The sequence below is a fragment of the Phyllobates terribilis genome, unplaced genomic scaffold (genome assembly GCF_046119375.1).
Source record: "Phyllobates terribilis strain yellow unplaced genomic scaffold, ASM4611937v1 Scaffold_2__4_contigs__length_985480577, whole genome shotgun sequence".
Classification (NCBI taxonomy): domain Eukaryota; kingdom Metazoa; phylum Chordata; class Amphibia; order Anura; family Dendrobatidae; genus Phyllobates; species Phyllobates terribilis.
In genome coordinates, this window is record NW_027362762.1 from 545,214,226 (window position 1) to 545,230,115 (window position 15,890).

The 15,890-nt window shown below is 40.3% G+C and overlaps 1 long non-coding RNA gene across 1 annotated transcript in view; it reads left to right on the forward strand.

Annotated features, from left to right (window-relative positions):
* The first annotated feature begins 2,602 nt into the window (after nt 1–2,602).
* Nucleotides 2,603–15,890, forward strand: part of LOC141252875 (uncharacterized) — a 125,605-nt gene continuing 112,317 nt past the window's right edge. Inside the window, exon 1 of the long non-coding RNA XR_012314142.1 lies at nt 2,603–2,760. This is a non-coding gene — a long non-coding RNA (uncharacterized lncRNA). The remainder of the gene's footprint in view (nt 2,761–15,890) is intronic.

Here is a 15,890-nt window from a genome sequence, read left to right on the forward strand (position 1 = left end):
GCTTGACCAGAGTGACGAGTACCTGAGAATTTTAGTGCTTGCTCATCACTACTTATTAGCTAAATCAGAAAATCACATTTTGCAATTATCTACCTGATTGATATTGTTCTTGTAATCCCAATAGTACAAAATATACCATAAATACTTTAAACCTGCATGTGATCTGTTTTGTGTATGTGGAAATGTCAAAGAAAAGGCTCATCACTATGCTTAAAGGGATTGTTCAGTGCTGCGGACTTCCATATCAAAATGGTGGGGGGTGCCAAAAAGTCCCCTGATGAAGAAGGGGTTAATCTAGTGTAATGGGTCATCAGAAATACATTATGCCTCCTGATGTGAGGATGACTACACTAAACATTTGGTGACTTAAATATTGGTTCTGATATGATACACAAATCTGATTTACTACAAATCAGAAACTTGGCATTCATTTACGTTCCTAACCTGATGGCTCATTTGGGAAAAATAAAAATGTATTTTGCTTGCCTGCACTGAAATAAAATATAATATCTTTTTATATGGTTTTCTAATTAGAAAGTCAATTTGTTCACTTAAGAAGAATGAAAGAAAGGTCGAGAAAGAACGACTGTGAGAGACATTGAAAAGCGGAAAGAGGGATATAGAAAAAGAGGGGGCAGGAGTGACAGAATTGTCCCCCTGTCATTAAATCACTCTTGGTTAATTACAGGCCCAGAGAGCATGACGCTTGTGATACAGGATCGGCCAATTACCTGTCCCCAAGGGTAACTGTGTCACCATCCCCCCTTAACCCATCCAGTGCAGGAATGCAGAGAGGCACGGCACAGGAAAATATGGATGAGCTTCTTGGGCTGCGACTTTACAAACAGCAAAATACATAGAGCGGTGCTACCTGAAGATTGCATGCATATCATTTTGCTAAATACTAAAGAAAATATGTGATGTCAAGCTCTCAGTCTCAGATGGATTTTTAACATATGTGAATGAATGCTGCAGCTAAGTTGGAACCATCACAAGCACAATTAAGAGCATGGAAGGTTGTGGTGCAGCTTGATTTTTTAGAGAAGAATGAAAACTACTTAGTGTTAACATATAGTAAGTTATAGCACAATGTATGTACTTCCATAAGAAGAATATTTGTACATTATTTCCTTAAAGAGAACCTCTCATCAGGATTTTATACTCCAAACTAAGGGCACGTATATAAAGACACTTTAGAAATCCGTTTTGCTGTTGTAGAGAAATTCATAGTTAAAATTATATGCTAATGAGCTGCAAATGCAGTGGGCAGGCACTGCGGTTACAGTTCTCCTGCCTCTTTCCCTATTAGTGGGCAGGAACTGCACTTACAGTTCTCCTGCCTCTTTCCCTATTTGTGGGCAGGCACTGCTGTTACAGTTCTCCTGCATCTTTCCCTATTAGTGGGCAGGCACTGCACTTACAGTTCTCCTGCCTCTTTCCCTATTAGTGGGCAGGCACTGCACTTACAGTTCTCCTGCCTCTTTCCCTATAAGTGGGCAGGCACTGCACTTACAGTTCTCCTGCCTCTTTCCCTATTAGTGGTCAGGCACTGCAGTTACAGTTCTTCTGCCTCTTTCCCTATTAGTGGACAGGCTCTGCACTTACAGTTCTCCTGCCTCTTTTCCTATTAGTGGGCAGGCACTGCTGTTACAGTTCTCCTGCCTCTTTCCCTATCATTGGGAAACCACTGCAGATAGTTATCCTGCCTCTTTCCCTATTAGTCGGCAGGCACCAGACTTACAGTTCTTCTGCCTCTTTCCCTATCAGTGAGCAACCACTGCACTTACAGTTCTCCTGCCTCTTTCCCTATTAGTGGGCAGGCACTGCAGTTACAGTTCTCCTGCCTCTTTCCCTATTAGTGGGGAGGCACTGCATTTACAGTTCTCCTGCCTCTTTCCCTATTAGTGGACAGGCACTGCACTTACAGTTCTCCTGCCTCTTTCCCTATTAGTGGGCAGGCACTGCACTTACAGTTCTCTTGCCTCTTTCCCTATTAGTGGGCAGGCACTGCACTTACAGTTCTCCTGCCTCTTTCCCTATTAGTGGGCAGGCACTGCACTTACAGTTCTCCTGCCTCTTTCCCTATTAGTGGGCAGGCACTGCACTTACAGTTCTCCTGCCTCTTTCCCTATTAGTGGGCAGGCACTGCACTTACAGTTCTCCTGCCTCTTTCCCTATTAGTGGGCAGGCACTGCACTTACAGTTCTCCTGCCTCTTTCCCTATTAGTGGTCAGGCACTGCAGTTACAGTTCTCCTGCCTCTTTCCCTATCATTGGGCAACCACTGCAGTTAGTTATCCTGCCTCTTTCCCTATTAGTCGGCAGGCACCAGACTTACAGTTCTTCTGCCTCTTTCCCTATCAGTGTGCAACCACTGCACTTATAGTTCTGCTGCCTCTTTCCCTATTAGTGGACAGGCACTGTAGTTACAGTTATCCTGCCTCTTTCCCTATTAGTGGACAAGCACTGCAGTTACAGTTATCCTGCCTCTTTCCCTATCAGTGAGTAACCACTGCACATACAGTTCTCCTGCCCCTTTCCCTATTTCCTGCCCACTGCCTGTCTTCTGATTCTGACTCACAGGTAGCTCATGTTTCAGTGACCTGTCAGTGAGAGATAGGAGGCAGGCAGCTGGTGGGGAAAAAGTAGAGAAGCAAAAAAGCTGTAAGTACAATATCTGCCTCACTGCACTTGCAGCTCGTTAGCATACAATTTCAACTATGAATTTCTCTAAATCAGTAAACGATTTTCTACAAGAAAGGTAAGAATTTAAAGAGAACCTGTTAGCAGTTTTTTTTCTATGTAATTCTATGTAATCTGAAGACAGCATGCCTCTCTTATCAACTGCATGCTGTTGTTTACTTGTAATGATTTTTTTAGCACGATGAGCTTATTTCTGGACTAGAGCAGTGCCTGTGCATGGTAGTCCGACATGCACCTCCTGTGATAAGGCGGTCAATGTCTATAGACAATGTATATAGAAAGGCTGGTGTGGGCAAGGTTAACTTTCTCAGCTCTGCTTCATTGATATATATCTGAAAACTCTGTGCCAGAATTTCTGCACTTAGTAAACTAGGTGATACATCACTGGATTTAGGGTCACTTTGTCTACATCATGCTGCTCTCTGATGAGGTAGCAAATACCTGCTGACAGATTCCCTTTCATAAGCATTAAAGAAACTTTAAAAACAAGCCTTTTGTTTGGGGTATAAAATCTTTATGACAGGCTCTCTTTAGGTACTGACATATGTGGCGTCATGTTAACCCTTTAGCCAACTGCAAATTTAAGATGAAATAAATGGGATATATTACACCTTTTATTCTGCAACCATCATACCTATTCTAAGTCAGGACCATGTCCAATGTGAACTCTCCTCCAGTCTCTAATCCAACCTTTTATTCACTTACAATCTCGCTTCTAACCCAACTAAACTGCTTTATCAAAGACATCAATAAACTTTACAGAGTACTATGCAAAGGGGACACATGATTGCAGGACTGTAGTAGTTATTATTTATATTGATGGTATTAGGCTGGATATTTCCCCTTTTAGAAACAGTAGTCCATCTATGTGTCTGGTTTATATTACTTTTGGGAGGGAGGAGTTTATGGAAAGATATAACTTGCTGTCTCATTATTTTTTCCTGTTCCTCTCACCAGAAGAAATGTCTGAAACATTTCCCGCCCTCCTGCACCCTTTTTCCTTGTTTTATTGTGCAATTGTATATTTGATTTATATATTATTTGACTGCTTATCATTTATAGGTTAATTTATGCTTCATTACATAATTTATTATCTCTAACCTTCTTTTGTACATATCCTATCATTTAATTAAAAAAAAAAAACATGTTGATTGGCATTTTGGCATTAACCATCTAAGCCCAATGGAGAGCAATCCTTCAGTCATGGTTCCCTAGAGGTTTCCATTACAGGGGGTTTTTCCGCTGGTGAGTGCTGAAGTATGACTCTTCAAGAGTTGGGGGTTTAGTGTATTTTTATAGATTTTGGTCTGATTTTAGTAAAAAAAACTAAATAAATAAAAATAAATAAATAATTATTAATTAAATAAATAAAATGCCATAGTGAAAGTTGATTTAAATCAAAACAGATTGGTCTATTATTGGCACAGCTGTGATGTTGTGGATAGGGAGTCAGGTAGAAGTGGAAGTTATGGTGGAATCATTTTAATTAACAGAAGATGTTACACAATGATAGTGAATAGGCTGAGCTTTGGTGGCCAGCCTGGAGGATGTGATAATGGTAAGGTCATTCAGGAGCGTAAGCTGTTAAGCACAGGAATGAGGATCTTTGCTAGGGTCATTGGAGCCCTTGAAGTAGACTGGCTTTTGTTAGTGTACAAGTCAGAGCATGCCGTCCCTGGATTGATGCCTGCCGATTGCTGTATGTAAGGCACCTGGGGGATCTCCCGGTATCTGTGAATCTCAGAATATATTTGCCTAGCATTTCACCTGACTCTTACTATAGTATTAGGATTTTAAATAAAGCTCTGGCCATTTGATACCAAAAAAATAATGTGCAATTTATTTTATTGGGCCATATGGTTTATGTCGTTTGGGCCATGTGCTAATGAATTAGGGTCCCTGCCATATCCAGAAGTCATTATCTATTAACTGCCTATGTCGCACAACATTACTCTCTACTTCTAGACCTGTCCTCCACTCCTAATATATCAGGCAACTTTCTCCAATTACAAATCCTTTAAAGGGAACCTTTTGGAGTCTCTGAACAAATGTCACCACCTTTATCTGCCCCTGTGTTGCATTCTACAAATGTGTCTATCATCTCCTGACTCCCCCTGTATACCTCCAAAAATACCATTTTAATTGCTCCTGCACTTTATGTAAATGAGGGTAGTCCGATCTGATTCGCTTCCTTGATATAGCGTCTGTGCCTCTTCTCTGCTCCTAATCGCCGTCCTCCGGCTTTGAGTGATGTGACTGACCCATCCTGCATTATCCACATAGCAAAGCTAAATCTGATCAGTAGCCTTGCAGGTCTGCACAGGTGCACTTTGCTCTGCCCTGCTGAGAGCAGAGCATAACACATCACTAAGCAACGCCAAACGACATCATTAGAAATACCTATGGGCCTTATGAAGAATGACTGTGGTCTGGAAACTAGGAGAAGTCACAGGTGCTCTTTGGCTTTTCCCCGTGCATGTACCGAACAGTACTTTGCTCTGCCTTTAGCAGGGCAGTAAGAAGTGCTCATGCACAGGCGCACAATGGAGGATACTGCATGGATGATGTAGGACATGTCATCCATACGAAGCAGAGGACAGCAATCGAAAGAAGAGAGGAGGTACCGGACCAAGACCAGCAACTGCTCCGCCACCGTAGGAGAGTATACTAAAAAGTCCTTTTCTTGTTTTACAAGGCAGCTTGGAGACTTATATACAGCATTCCAGAATGCTGTAACACAGGGCTGAAAGGTGGTGACCGTGAGTTATATAGGAAAAACCTGGTAACAGGTTCCTATTAATTCTGCTCCTTAATTAATTCATGTTGGGCATCAAGGGTTGTGATTTAGTGTGGGATTGTCCTAGTGTGTAGTGAACCCGACAGAGCTGCTTACCTGCTTCGGTAAGCTTAGAATATGAATAATATGACTCCACAGAACCAGAAAGATGCTTTATTCTTACCCAGTTTGGGAATTATGGGTTGCGATTTAATGTGTGATTCTCCACCCTTAGCATAACTCTATTAACACCTTTCTGACGTGAGCCATAATAATACGTTCCTGTGCCCAGGGTCTTAATGACCAGGTACGTATTATTATGTCTGACTGATTGCGCCCGCACAGCCTCTGAGGGAAAATAAAGTGCATCTGGTACAGTTAAGGGTCCTTGTGCAAAGTAGCAAAATTGGGTCCCAGTATTATGACAAGGGATGTGACAAGGGTTGAAGAATCCATCCCTATATCCCTCTCTAAAGTGCTAACAGGTCCCCAAATGTAAATTATTGCTCACCCATACTGTATCCAGAAGTCGTGCGTCCTTCCGTGTCACAGTACAGCCCCGACACATGTTACGCTAGATGCTGCTTCCGGGAGAATATCCCTTGTCATAATACTGGGACCCAATTTTGCTACTTTGCACAAGGACCCTTAACTGTACCAGATGCACTTTATTCTCTGTTGCCTTTGTGTTTATTCTTTTACCCTACCTTGCCTCTCTGCTCAGTCCTTTGTTTATCCCGTTATTGTCTCCAAGATTTTTATAAGCTGTCCACAATGTAACCGATTAATAAATGGAATTGCACTTTAAGCACTAGCATGGACATTCTTGGTGTTCTTATTTGGGCCATTAGGTACTCATTATTTTTTGGTTCATATTTAAGTCACATGCTGTCCATTTCCTTGTGATCCTCCTTGAGATGGTTCTACTCCTTTATTGGAGTCCAGCTGTGTTTAACTAAACTGATAGGACTTGGTTTGGAAAAGCACACACCTGTCTATATAAGACCTCACAGCTCACAGTGCATGTCAGACCAAATGCGAATCATGAGCTCAAAGGAACTGCCCAAGGAACTCAGAGACAGAATTGTGGCAAGGCACAGATCTGGCCAAGGTTACAAATTTTTTTGCAGTACTCAAGGTTCCTAAGAGCACAGTGGCCTCCATAATCCTTAAATGGAAGAAGTTTGGGACCACTAGAAGTCTTCCTAGACCTGGCCATCCAGCCAAACTGAGCAATCATGGGAGAAGAGCCTTGGTGAGAGAGGTAAAGAAGAACCCCAAGATCACTGTAGCTGAGTTCCAGAGATGCAGTAGGGAGATGGAAGAAAGTTCCACAAAGTCAACTATCACTGCAGCCCTCCACCAGTCGGGCCTTTATAGCTGAGTGGCCCGACAGAAGCCTCTCCTCAGTGCAAGACATATGAAAGCCCGCATAGAGTTTGCTCAAAAACACATGAAGGACTCCCAGACTATGAGAAATAAGATTCTCTGGTCTCATGAGACGAAGATAGAACTTTTTGGTGATAATTCTAAGCAGTATGTGTGGGGGAAACCAGGCACTGCTCATCACCTGCCCAATACAATTCCAACAATGAAACATGGTGGTGGCAGCATCATGCTATGGCAGTGTTTTTCAGCTGCAGGGATAGGATGACTGGTTGCAATTGAAGGAAACATGAATGTGGCCAGGTACAGAGATATCCTGAATGAAAACCTCTTCCAGAGTGCTGTGGACCTCAGACTTGGCCGAAGGTTCACCTTTCAACAAGACAATGACCTTAAGCACACAGCTAAAATAACAAAGGAGTGGTTTCAGAACAACTCTGTGACCATTCTTGACTGGCCCAGTGAGAGCCCTGACCTAAATCCAATTGAGCAATTGAGCATCTTTGGAGAGACCTGAAAATGGCTGTCCACCAACGTTCACCATCCAACCTGACAGAACTGGAGAGGATCTGCAAGGAAGAATGGCAGAGGATCCCCAAATCCAGGTGTGAAAAACTTGTTGCATCATTCCCAAGAAGACTCATGGCTGTACTAGCTCAAAAGGTGTTTCTGCTCAATACTGAGCAAAGGGTCTGAATACTTATGACCATGTGATATTTCAGTTTTTCTTTTGTAATAAATTTTAAAAAATGTCTACATTTCTGTTATTTTTCAGTCAAGATGGGGTGCAGAGATTAATGAGAAAAATAATTAATTGTTTAGAATTCACCAAATGGCTGCAATAAAACAAAGAGTGAAAAATTTAAAGGGGTCTGAATACTTTCCATACCCACTGTATATATATATATATTGTACCCATAAATAAATTTTATTATGAAAAAAAATAAAAATAAACAATAAAAGTACATATATTTGGTATAGATGTGGCCGAAAGGACCTGACCTATAAAAATGTCTTACTAGTTAACCCCTTTAGTAAACAGAGTAAAAAAAAATAAAAAAAAATGAAGCAAAAAATGGTGTTTTATCACCATACTGCCGAACAAACAGTGGAATAAAATGCGATCAAAAAGACGAATTTAAGTAAAAATGGTAAAGCTGAAAACGTCATCTTGTCCCGCAAAAAACAAGCCGCCATACCAAATAAAAAATTTATAGCTCTCAGAATAAAGCGATGCAAAAAAATATTTTTTTTCTATAAAATAGTTTTTATTGTGTAAAAGCGCCAAAACATAAAAAAAAGATATAAATGTAGTATCGCTGTAAACGTACTGACCAGAAGAATAAAGCTGCCTTATCAATTTTACCACATGGAACAGCATAAAAAAAAAATAATTCCTGAATAGAAAGCAATCAAAATATGTCACGTGCCCAAAAATGGTACCAATAAAAATATCAACCGGTCCCGAAAAAAACAAGCCCTTACATGACTGTCAGCTGAAATCTGGAAAAATTATAGCTCTGAAAATATAGCAATGCAAAAACTAGTCTTTGCAAAAATAAACAAATCATGTTTTAGTGTGTGGCAACTGTCAAACTTAAAAACCCAATATAAATCTGGTATTGCTGTAATCGCACTGTTCGGAAGAATAAAGTCTATTAATCACTATTGTGAACGGTGTAAAAAAATAAATAAAACCAATTCTTCACCTGCTGATGATTTGTTCATTCTGCCTCCCAAAGATTGCAGTATGGCTATGCTCACATTTATCTTGGGCTCTGCGCTGAGCACCTACACCGGGGTTTCCATGCAAATCTCTGAAATATGTGATTCAGACAGAAGATTCCCTGTAATGAGGCAAATGGAGGCACCCGGGACACCGTCTGACCTGTGATCCCACATTTCCATCTTTTTATTAGGCGTGCATAAAAGTGCCGTCGGCCACGGTTTTGTGAACCTCTGAAAAAAAGGACACCGTTAAACAGAGGCCAGACAGAGTCCAGAGTAAGGCCAGTTTCACACGTCCTGATATTTCTGATACTGAAAAAAACAGTATCAGAGATATCATTGTCCGTGTGCACCTGTGAGGCATACATCTGGCAACTGTGTGCTGCCCGTGTGCCGCATCACAAGCACATGTACCAGTGCTTGGGAATCATTGGTACAGTTAGCACTGTTCCCAAGTGTTGGGTGCTGAACCCTGCCCTCATCATTGTCCCCTGCCGGCCCTACGATCAGTGCAAGCAAAGGGACAATGTTAAGAGTAGTATTCTGCTCCCGTTGTGTCCTGGCATAAAAATAAGAATAAAATAAATAAATCTTTATACTCACCTGTCCCCCGCTGTAACCCATCTGACCGCTCATGCCGAGGAGCCGGGGAGAATGACTCTCTCCTCCAGCGACCGGGCCCCAGAGCTGTACTCGGTGAGTGGTGTCCTGTCACTCACTGAGCTCAGCACAAAGCAGTGGTCCGCTCGCTGGAGAGAGTCATTCTCCTTGGCTTCTCTACATGCACTAAAAATATATGTCCCATTATTGCTGGACGTATGGAACTCACAATATTTCATATTTCATATCGGAGTTGCCGTGTCTATGGATTTCTTCCTTGAAGCTCGGGAAGCAAGCTCCAACAGTTACACGTGAATTATTGCAATCCTGCCACTGTCTTTCAGGGACAGGATGCTCGCATTAAGGAACTTGGTGGCACCTCCTGGCTGCCATTTGTTTGTGTAAGCTCTTACTCATGGCTGTGTTAATTGGGGCTTTGTGCTGAGATTTTTATGGAGACAGCTTGGTACTGACAAAAGGGAGAAATGGTCAATATCCATGTCAGGGAAATACGGGAGAACATTTTATGGGAGAATATCTCTCTGACAGCTAAAATAACATTTTTGTGGAAAAAATAGATTTTTTTTTACTTTCACAAGTCAATGTTGCAATTTTCTGTGAAGCACCTGGGGGTTCAAGGTGCTCACCACACATCTAGACAAATTCATTGAGGGGTCTAGTTTCCAAAATAGGGTCATTTGTGGGGGGAGGTTTCCACTATTTAGGCACATCTGGGGCTCTCCAAACGCGACATGGCGTCCACTCTCTATTCCAGTGAGTTTTGAGTTAAAAAAGTCAGATGGCGTTCCTTCCCTTCTGATCCTGCCGCGCGCTCAAACAATGGTTTCCCCCCACATATGGGGGGGGGAAATTGCATCATACTCAAGAAAAATTGCACAACAAATTATAGGGTACAATTTCTCCTGCTACCCTTGTGAAAGTGAAAAAAATTGGGGCTAAAAGATCATTTTTGTGGTAAAAAAGAGTTATTTTTTTATTTTTATGGCTCTCCGTTATAAACTTTTGTGAAACAAGTGGGGGTCCAAAGTGCACTCCACACATCTAGATAAGTTCCTTAAGAGGTCTAGTTTTCAAAATGGCGTCACTTATGGGGGGTTACATTGTTTAGGCACATCAGGGGCTCCCCAAACACGACATGGCGTCCACTAATTATCCAGGCACCCAAACAGTGGTTTTCGAACCTTCATAAAAGGTAATATCTAATAGTCAATTTATTCATAAATATTCAGGAGGAATATCAGAGAAACAGCACAACCCAGGGTAATGAGAATACATGCTCTAAAATTGTTACTTCAAGAATGTAGGTACTTACAGTGGCAGGTGTAGTGTCAGGTTCAAGCCTCGCCATTGTAATAAACCACAGCTTCTGCTATCATTCCTATTATTGTAGCTTCTAGCTCAATAGAATTTGTTTTGCAATGAAATCAAGACTAAATATTCTCCTCAAGCTAAAGTCATGTATGTAAAGCTAATAAATTTGATCATTTAAATAGTGCCAACAAATATTTACCTATGAGAGTGCAAAATTTATCTGGAACTTGTTCACATTGGACCTTTCTCATCTTCATGCCTGCTTATAGAAAATAAAATCACATAAAAAGGGTATAGCGAATATTAAAAGACATTTTTAACACATTTTTTCATAAGTATCAATCAATGTATATCAATTTAGTACATATAAAAATCTGTCAAAATGTATGAAAATTGTATAGTAAAGTCATCTATTTCTATGTTTATTTTTTAAAGAAATCTGACACATCTGCAATGTAAAACTGTAGTTTGAAAAAGTATTACTTGTATGCATCCTTAATACCTCAAGTAGCATTTGAATTAATGACAATTTAAGTGAATTGCCAAAAAGATTTTGTTTAATGAAAAATCAGTTCGTTCTAAACTTTATTTATGTTATAGATCTTATATACATTTTATAGCATATGCATAGTTCTTCAAGCTTACATTGAAGTATTAAGCTCCCCAGCTCCCTCAAATAAATTGTTGAAATTCACCATGGTATTCTTCAAATATCTTTATGAATATTGCCCCCTGGTGGTAGACATGAACAATGCAACAGTTCTGAATACATAAATAAGTTCTAGACACTTAAGTTCCAAGTAATGCATAGGAAATAGAGAGAGGGGTGGAGGGACAGAACAAAATTTACAGTGAAAAACCTGTCATTGCCTAGATAAGTAGTATCAATGTATTTCTGAACCTTACATCTATAAGAATGCTTAAGAGTATAGATGTAATATTAATTGGAAACATTTATTGGATTTATACAGATATTGTATAATACTGTCTTCCAGAAACCAATATATACTGAGAGTGAGAGACGAGTGAGTGAGATATGAAGCCAAAGATAGAAGATGGAAAGAGGGACTTATCTCAGTCTGCCTCTAATCACTCTTGTGAGGTTTCACCCTGTAGCTGTTTTATAAATCTCCACAAAATTCTCTCCTCCCCTTCTCTTTGTCAAAGGAGATGAATTTGCACGGCAGTGAGTTTCCATTTTTATACGGGGGTCAGATCTTGATGAGAGAGAGAGCAACAAAGATCAATAGCTATCCAGGAATTGATTAATCTACTCTGCTGTATGTCTGGAGGCCAAGCGGGAGTGACACAGTGGTGACACAGTGGTGACACTGTGAATTAATGGAATGTGGAGAGAGGGAGAAAGAGGAGCCTTAGCGGTGAGCCAGTGACGGTACAATTGTGGATAGTAGAGACATTGCTATGTTTATAGGATGGTCATTCAGGGACACCACATTGCCAAAAGGACATAAAACTGATATATGGACATAGACGTATTGGAAAAAGTTTCTCATGCCATTTCTAAAGTTCTATTATTTACAGTTCTTCACAGCTTAAAAAAAAAATCTTTGAATCTTTCTTAAAGGAGTTTTCTGGTTTTGGGAACCTCTGTCCCCCTGCTGGAGCTTGCTTTTAAAAAACAAACTATTCTTTTACTCAACTGCTTCAGATCCTATTCTAAATCTCTACTGCTGCTACCAGTGTCTGGTATTGTCTGCAGCGCAGATGTCAAGTCGAGAGCACTCCAACCAAGAAACACTAAGCTTACTGATTGGCTGCAGCACCGTCAACGTAACAACATCACTGCAGACAATAACAGATACTGGGAGCAGTGGAGGCTTAGCATTTAACAATAGGAGGCAGCGCAAAGGGAAGTTTTTTTTTTTTTAAACAAACTGCCACTGGGAAAAGAGTTTACAACGCCAGAAAACCCCTTTAATGCTCACTGATTTCATGAAAAAAGTGAAAACATAATATATAACCTAGCATGGCTGTAGTAATGGTAGTAGGCTGCCCATAAAAGATATTAAGGGGCTCATGACAAGGGTGCAGCGAAGACAGAGTTGGTCACATAATCAATTGTTCAAGGATAACTAAACAGCAAAAGACATGGAGAGCAAAGGAGTAAAAATATTGTAGTCTGATTATTAAATAGAGGGAACTGGAGTTGTGCATACCCATGTGTAGCCATTAATCCGCAGGTGACAGTCTCCCCCAAAGCAGGTCGACTATCTAGATTGGGATACTACTATCAGCCTCTGGCGGTCCTTGCGCTGGGGACCTGACTGGTGTCACAGACCTTGCTACCTATGTGCTGTGTTTGATAGCATTGCCTATTCTATGCACAGTGCAATCAACTGGTTTGAGCTTATACTTTGCCAGCATAGAATATAAAATAACGTGGAATATCAGAATATTAGAAAAACTACCAATTTTTCAAAACATTGGACCTACAAAATATAAGATAGCATCTTAAATTTGGCAAATAAAACATTAAAAAAAATAATGTGGTATACTAAGAAATTAAAAATCTTTAAAACACATAATTCTAAAAGGTACAATTTTGCTACAGGCATCTTTAAAGAAACACTCTAGTGGGGTTTGTTATTGCCTCCTCTGTTAGCCATCAGTAATGTGTGCACAGAGTGTACATTCAAATGCTTAAAGGCGTTTCTCCATGAATAAAATACAGTTTAATTGATAGATCTTAAAAAAAATAAGCTACACAATTGGATGTGTTAAAAAATGTTCCTGTGCTGAGATAATCTTATATATACCGGTGCTTCTCACAAAATTAGAAAATCATCAAAACGTTAATTTATTTCAGTTCTTTAATACAAAATGTGAAACTCATATATTATAGAGTAATTACAAACAGAGTGATCGATTTCAAGTGTTTATTTCTGTTAATGTTGATGATTATGGCTTACACATGAAAACACAAAAGTCATTATCTCAGTAAATTAGAATAATTAACAAAAAACACCTCCAAAGGCTTCCTAAGCATTTAAAAAGGTCCCTTAGTCTGTTTCAGTAGACTCCACAATCATGGGGAAGACTGCTAACCTGACAGATGTCTAGAAGGAAGTCATTGACACTAAGTAAATGCAAAGTAAATTTTGAATTTCATTTGGAAATCAAGGTCCCAGAGTCTGGAGGAAGAGTGGAGAGGCACACAATCCAAGCTGCTTGAGGTCTAGTGTGAAGTTTCCACAATCAGTGATGGTTTGGGGAGCCATGTCATCCGCTGGTGTAGGTCCACATTGCTTTATCAAGACCAAAGTCGGCGCAGCCGTCTACCAGGAAATTTTAGAGCACTTTTTGCTTCCCTCTGCCGACAAGATTTTTGGAGATGGAAATTCATTCTCCAGCAGGACTTGGCACCTGTCCTCACTGCCAAAAGTACCAATATCTGGCTTAAAAACAACAGTATCACTTTGCTTGATTGGCCAGAAAACTCGCCTGACCTTAAACCCAAAGAGAATCTATGGGTTATTGTCAAGAAGAAGATGAGAGGCACCAGACCCAACAATGCAGACGAGCTGAAGGCTGCTATCAAAGCAACCTGGGCTTCCATAACACCTCAGCAGTGCCACAAGCTGATCGCCTCCATGCCACGCCGCATTGATGCAGTAATTGATGCAAAAGGAGCCCCGACCAAGTATTAAGTGCATTTACTGAACATACATTTCAGTAGGCCAACATTTCGGACTTTATAAACCTTTTTCAAGCTGTTGTTATAAAGTATTCTAATTTAATGAGATAATGACTTTTGGGTTTTCATTGGTTGTAAGCCATAATAATCAACATTAACAGAAATAAACACTTGAAATAGATCACTCTGTTTGTAATGAATCTATATATGAGTTTCACTTTTTCTATTGAAATGAAATGAAATAAATTAACTTTTTGATGATATTCTAATTGAGTGAGATACATCTGTATGCCCCTGCTGTGTACTGTATAATGGCTGTGTCTGACCATGCAGAAACATGGTCTGATTGTACCACAGCTCCTGGGCAGGGGAGGAAGCAAAAGAGTATACAGACAGGACAGCAGGAGATCGCAGCTGATTCTTTCTGTGAGGCAAAACATTCCACTGCATGTGTTTAAGCAATGTTTTACTTCAAAGAAAGAATCAGCTGTGATCCCATGTTGTCCTGTCTGCATACTCTTTTGCGTCCACCCCTGCCCAGGAGCTGTGGTATGATCAGACCATGTCCCTGTATGGTCAGACACAGCCATTACACAGTTCATAGCAGGGGCACATTTATAAGATTATCTCAGCACTGGAACATTTTACTGAAACACATCCAATTGTGGAAATTATTATTATTCAAAGATCTATTGATTAAAATGTTGATTAAAATTAACTTTGTTCATGGGAAAACCCCTTCAATTATCATGGTCTTCTGCCATTTTCAGTACTGCTTCGGTACTCTCCTTCATCATGTGCCTACATTTGTGACAGGCCAGCTCACACAGTATCTTCTGTATGGACCAGAAGACTTTCTCGTTGTAGGTCTGATTCTCAGAGCGAGGCTCACATAGGCTTACATTAAGAAAGGCGCATGAACTGTCTGCTGTATGAGCTGGCAAGTCAGAGCTGTGGTAACATGATGCCGGAGACGACTGAAGCATCGCTGGATGGGGCAGAATATAGTGATGGGTCAGTACTTTAATACACACACTGTCATGTGATCAGGCAACCTGAAGAGTCGATATTGACTGCTAGCATTGCTACATCCAATATGTGGAAGTAGAGTTCCTGTACTCTTCCTCTCAGCATTTGCATAATGCACACACTGTTCACACATTACTCATGGCTCATTGGAGTGTAGGTAAAAAATATACTTTAGTGGTATTTTAAACCTACTGATATGGTGACCTGTATGAATAGTTGGGTGGCATCATATGTAATAAAACATACCAGCAGCATATACTAGGAAAAAAAAGAAATTTGTAAAAAATCATGGCTGGGAAAAAATATATTTTTGTACTGTGTTAGCCAGTAGATAGAAAAATATTTAGATTTGAGAGTCCTCAGTGGTTGATACCTTTTAATGGCTAACTGAAAAGATGGAAACAAGTTGCAAGCTTATGAGACTACTCAGGCCTCTTCATCAGGCTAGTATAACGCAAAATCTGAAGAGTCGCATATTTATACACGACAGGACACAGAAATAATACAAGAGATAAGACAGGTGACGGAAAGCAGAGCTGTTACTATGGGAGAGATAAACAGTTCTGGCTAGAAATATTTTAGCAGTTAATAGATAAGGAGTGTGATTTTTTTTCTTGTCCTGTGACAAGAATTTTATTGTCCTGTGACTTGTTCCAGGGTTGACACCACAGGTCTGATGAGC